Below are 6,511 nucleotides of genomic sequence, written 5' to 3'. Positions count from 1 at the left end.
GAAGCTCAAAGGTACTCAGCCCAGTGCACCAGAAAGAGAGTCACCCTCCTCTTTTGCACATGCTTTTGGAGCTGTTCTTCCCAGCTCATCTACTGCTGGCTTTCTCCACACATCTCTATTACCTGTATACCCCACCTATGCTGGTATAGGTATTGCCCTCATGAGGTCTGGGAAAGTGTACCAGGGCAAAGTAACCTGCAGCAACAGATCCAGTGGATCTGACCCTCCCCCGAGGCCTCCAGGAATGATCTTTTTAAGAGCAAGACAAAAATGCTGACAGATTACATGCTCAGAAAGGACAAAATGAATCAGCCCTTGATGAGGGTAGAAAGGGTGAGAGTTGTCAACAAAAGTGTCAAGAAACTTTTCCCTGAGATCCTCAAGAGAACCTGCCAACACCTGGATATGGGTTTTGGCCTTGAGTTGATGGAAGTGAATCCCAATGCTAACACTTTCAAGCCAGTCAGCAAGCAACATTTCAAAGATGAGGCAAGTGACCAGAGGCAGCTGGGCCTCCCCACCAGGAGGACTCTCTATTCTGTCCTGAATGTCATGTACTTAAAACATCTTTGTGTCCCTGAGGAGAAAATCTTGCTACTCCTCAGTCAAATAGAAACCCATGAAGGGATTCCACACATCATCACTGGGGATGCCAGGAAGGTCCTCACCAAATATCTAGCGCAGGAAAATTACCTGGAGTATTGCCAGGTTCCAGACAGTGATCCTCCCAAGTATGAATTCCTATGGAGTCCCCAAGCTTTTACTGGAAAGTGCATGGAGAAAATCCTGGACTTTCTTCTCAGGTACCATGAATTTGTCACCCACAGTGATTATACACCCCTTTATGAAGATGTCTGGTGGGAAGAGGAAGACAATGGCAAAGGTGAAGGTTTAGCAGAGGGTGGCATGGAAGGCCAAGGAACATTCCAAGAGCATGATCCTCTACCCTAAGAAGAAGTGACACCTAAGTTACTCATTCCCTTCGGGATTGAATCTGTTTTCTCTTTTGTTCTACTTAATCACAAATATATTTTTAAAATAAGTTTTCTAGTTTGTATTAGGAAATGCTTTCTTAAAGTTTAGAATATAAACAAAAACATTGTTATTTGTCAACAGGAGTGACTCAGACTTTTCCTTTGTAAAATGTACATTTCAGTTTTCCTTATACTTTCAGATCTTTGTGGAAATAACATTATTTGAAAGTTGTGTAGGTGTTTAGTCATGTAGTGTTTCTTAACCAGATTTTTTTTAAATGTGCCTACATGTTCTTCTTTTATTAAGGAATAAACATAAAATAGATGATCATATGTTGGATTTCTTGGTGACGGTTGGGGCATTATGCACATACTAATTGAACATCTGTCATTGGGAAGTCTTCAGATTTTGCACTGGGGATATTCATTAACAATGAAGCACTTCCTCCTTTTATCTCGATTTTCACTGGGGCCTTCACTGTGGAAGATGGTAAAATTCTGGTCTTTTTCCAAAGGATGAACAAATGTAATTATAGGTTGAGTGGAAAATATTTTATGTTCCATTATGAAAAGCCTTTTTAGTGACCATTTCATTTTTATGTGTGATGTAGAATGTACAATCTCTAGCATTTTCTAAGTGTACAGTAAGAAATATAACCACAATAAAGTCAAAAGAACCTGAAATGTGCTGTATAAATCAAGAAAATATTAGAAAGCATAAAAGCACAAATGTCTTGTTAACACAGCCATTAATATGAGTGTCAGCCTGTTCTATTGGGTAGAAAGATCTCAATACTTGGACAAGATAATTATTTAAGTCCTAACAGATTCTCAGAAAAAGGAAAGAAAAGAAAAAGGCCTGACCCCCACTCATTGGAAGCAGAGGTAAGAGCATAGGAGTGCTAGACCTTACTTAAGAATATCTAGAGTTGTGGAACAGAATAGAGGACCCAGATGTAAGACCAAGTAGTTATAGCCACCTGATATTCGATAGAAATGCCAAAAATACTCATTGGAGAAAAGACAGCCTCTTCAGCAAATGGTGTTGGGAAAACTGGATACATATCTGCAGAAGGATGAAAATAGATTCTTCTCTCTCACCATGCACAAGAATTAAGTTCAAATGGATTAAAGACCTTAACATCAGACCTGAAACTCTGAAACTGCTAGAGGAAAAAGTAGGGGAAACCCTTCAACATATTGGTCTTGGCAAAGACTTTATGAATACAACCCCAATTGCTCAGGCAATAAAACCACAGATTAATCACTGGGACCTCATGAAATTACAAAGATTTTGCACTGCAAAGGACACAGTGAACAAAGCAAAGAGGCAAGCTACAGAATGGGAAAAAATATTCACCAGCTATATATCTGATAGAGGATTAATATCTAGTATATACAAAGAACTCAAAAAGTTAAATAATAAGGAATCAAACAGGCCAATCAAAAAATGGGCTATGGAGCTGAATAGAGCATTCTAAAAGGCAGAAATAAGAATGGTATATAAGCATCTAAAAAATGTTCTATGTCACTAGTCATCAGGGAAATGCAGATTAAAACTACATTGAGATTCCATCTCACTCCTGTCAGATTGGCCACCATCATGAAAACAAATGATCATAAATGTTGGCGGGGATGTGGAAAAAGAGGAACCCTTCTACACTGCTGGTGGGAATGCAATCTGGTCCAGCAATTGTAGAAATCAGTGTGGAGGTTCCTAAGACAGCTAACAGTTGATCTACCATATAACCCAGCTATAGCACTCCTAGGCATATATCCGAAGGAATCATCTCATTTCCTTAGAAGTATGTGCTCAACCATGTTTATTGTTGCTCAATTTATAATAGCTGGGAAATGGAACTAGCTTAGATGTCCCTCAACTGATGAGTGGATAATGAAGATGTGGCACATTTATACAATGGAGTTGTACTCAGCAGTAAAGAAAAATGAAGCTACGAAATTTGCAGAAAAATGGATGGACCTGGAAAGGATTATACTAAGTGAGGTAACCCAGGCCCAGAAAGCCAAGCGCCACATGTTCTCTCTCATATGTGGATCCTAGCTACAGATGACTGGGATTCTGCATGAGAATGAAAATACTTAGTAGCAGAGGCCAGTAAGTTAAAAAGGAGACATAAAGGGAAGAGAAAGAAAGGGAGGAGGGTACTGAATAGGTTGTTATTGTATATATGTAAGTACAATGATTGAGATGGGGAAGTAATATGATGGAGAATGGAATTTCAAAGGGGAAAGTGTGGGGGGGAAGGAGGGAATTACCATGGGATGTTTTTTTATAATCATGAAAAATGCTAATAATTTTTTTTTTTAAAAAAAAGAATATCTAGTGTTTAGGGCCCACCTGGTATATGTGAGATCTTTTCATGGCCTTCATGAGGTAATTGTGACCCACAACTCTTTTTGAGTTCACATGTGTAATGGCAGTTATGGATAGGGGAGGGGCATGTGAGGACACACTCCTTCCTGAGTAGCTAAGCCCATTCACTTAATGGTTGCTGGGGGAGCGAGAATAATTCTCTTCTATGACACAATCACTGATAAAAGGAGAGGAGAATAAGGGATACAGTGGAAATGGTGTTAAAGAAGTGTGATGTGAGGTACATGAGATCATAATAAAATGTGTATGTATGAAAATGAGACAAAAATTGAAATAACTAAAATACATGATAAAAATAAGCTGTGCATGTCAAACCTATCCATACTGTTTGAAATGGGAGAGTCAAGGGAAGCCAAGCTGGGGCAAAGGGAAAGGAGCAAAGAGGAGAGTGAGGGAAAAAATCATAATGTTGGGCTGGAGAGATGGCTTAGCAGTTAAGCGCTCGCCTGTGAAGTCTAAGGACCCCGGTTCAAGGCTCGGTTCCCCAGGTCCCACGTTAGCCAGATGCACAAGGGGGCCCACACGTCTGGAGTTCGTTTGCAGTGGCTGGAAGCCCTGGCGCGGCCATTCTCTATCTTTCCCTCTATCTGTCTTTCTCTCTGTGTCTGTTGCTCTCAAATAAATAAATAAATGAACAAAAAATATTTTTAAAAAATCATAATGTTCAGGAAATTCTTGGGGGAAATTTCACTACGATGCTCCTAGTTGGTTACAATGAATCAAGCATGTTTTCAAATTAATTACCAATTTGAAAAGTTTAAGCATGCTGTCAGTGGTCTTTTGGTGCAATGAAAATTTGTGCCTTGTGAGCATTGTAGTTGTTTTAAAAGCTCATGGCCTCACAGAAAGCTTTGATAACTCATGGAGAGTGGAACAGTACAATATGTGAGAATAAATGATGGGGTACAAACTGTAACAAGTGTGCTGGGATGCACCTTAATAGGAAATTCAGACTGATAAGAATATGAATGCGTTGGTGCTCTGAGTGTAGCTCTCATGGAAGTGAGACAAACAGGGAGGTTAGTAATGTCCAAAGCCAAAGTACTCCAAACTGAAGAAGTAAAAAGTGTCTCATTCGCTGGTGCAAGTATCCCAGCGACCAGCTCTATTAACCAAACTCCACTGTCACATAACTAATTTTCCTCATCAGGCTCAGGAAAAAGAGTAAGTTACACAATCATGAGAAGGGAGCTATGTAAAATATCAGATCCAAGGTGTTGAGGGTTTTCACTGCAATGAATGTCTTCTCAGTACACTCAGGCATCTGTATATGGATGAAATGGTGGTAAAGGTGTTGCACATAAAATATTTGAAAACTAATCAAGGGCCCAGAGGTAGGATGGGTCAATATTTCCCAGACTCCACTCCCAATCTGACCTGAGAGAATGATATTGTAAATAGCAAATAAAATCTACTGGGGAATTACCTGGTTTGTGAGTACAAAATGAAGCAGCCTTTGATGAATGAGAGTGTCATGAAAGTGGATCATGGAGCAATTCCTTCATATATTCAACATAGCCCTCCCCCACTTGGATGTGGCTCTTGGCCTTGAGTTGAAAGTAATCCTGCCCAGTATAAATCTTACATGCTTGTCATCAAGTTATATTTACTGGATGATCAGAACAATAGGAGCCACCTTAGCATTCTCTAGACTTGGCTTATGATCATTATACAGTGTGTGTGTGTATGATTACCTAAATGGGAAGTGTGACTGTCAGGCAAAGCCTGGCACTTTGTGACTATGCCATGGATCTAGGATGGGAATGCCAGGAACATCATTACCCATGACCTACTGTAGGAAATGGACCTCATGGACTGTAATGTTTCCAACACACATTGATCATTCACAGTAAGAGATTCTATGTTTCCTGGATCTTATGCAACATGCTGCAAGCTGAAAGGTCTTGTTATTTTCTGCAAGAGTCATAAACATTTGCAATGTGCCTCAACATCACTGTACGAATAGACTTTGAGAAAAGTAGAGAAAACAGAGCACCATAAAACCAATGGCTGCCAGCAAAACCTACCATAGGTGTGCAGGCAATGAAAGGATTCTTACTTTAGTGGGAACAACATTTCCATTTGACAATTAAAAAGCTGCAGTATGCCAGGCGTGGTGGCGCATGCCTTTAATCCCAGCACTCGGGAGGCAGAGGTAGGAGGATCGCCGAGAGTTCGAGGCCACCCTGAGACTACAGAGTGAATTCCAGGTCAGCCTGAGCCAGAGTGAGACCCTACCTCGAAAAAAAACCAAAAAAAAAAAAAAAAAGCTGCAGTAGGTCCCATTCTTCCGTAGGCTCTCTTACCATAGAGGACGGGTCACGTGGAATTTGACTTTGCATGTCTCAACTAGATAGTGGCCTTGTTCTTAGAAAGGAGACCTGACTCTGCAGGTGATGTGGTCCTAGGTCACAGTTAAAAACACACTTGGAGACCTGAATGATAAACAGTGACCCTTTTACTACATGTTTATCCACCCTGCACAAGTTCCAGTACTACACTCTAAATGGCTATTTAAATGTATATATTCAAAAGTACATTTTTTTAAAAAGACTACCATGTTGCTCTGATAAGGACATCAAATATATCAGAGTTATAGTCTCAAGCAGGATTAACACTCCAATTTTCAAGTCATCCTGATCTCACTACAATGTCTGATAAGGACATCAAATATATCAGAGTTATAGTCTCAAGCAGGATTAACACTCCAATTTTCAAGTCATCCTGATCTCACTACAATGTCACTAAAAATTTAAAAACAAACTAAGCATGCATACAACAAAGCAAACTAATAGAAGGGATGTCTTGGAGATATGATAGTTTATAAAAACACTTGCCTAGCATGCATGAAAACCAGGATTCCATGCTCAGCAAAGGAAATATATGCATTATGGCACAAGACTGTCACCACAGCCCTGTGAGGTGGAGGTGGATGAATGATAATACTGAGGTCATCCAAGGGATACGTAGGGTTTCTACTGTCTCAACCCAAATCAGCACTGGCATGACAGGCCTGTGTAATCGCACCCAGTATATTAGTTTTGGTTTAAGTGTTCCTACCCATTCAATGGGAAGGCCCCACTCTGGAGGAGGGACTTTCTCCTACAATCAATCATTCCTGAAAGAAAACTCAGATTACAAT

Source organism: Jaculus jaculus, chromosome X (assembly GCF_020740685.1).
Source record: "Jaculus jaculus isolate mJacJac1 chromosome X, mJacJac1.mat.Y.cur, whole genome shotgun sequence".
NCBI classification, from domain to species: Eukaryota; Metazoa; Chordata; class Mammalia; order Rodentia; family Dipodidae; genus Jaculus; species Jaculus jaculus.
The sequence above is the reverse complement of the archived record's forward strand: the minus strand, read 5'-3'. Positions refer to the sequence as shown.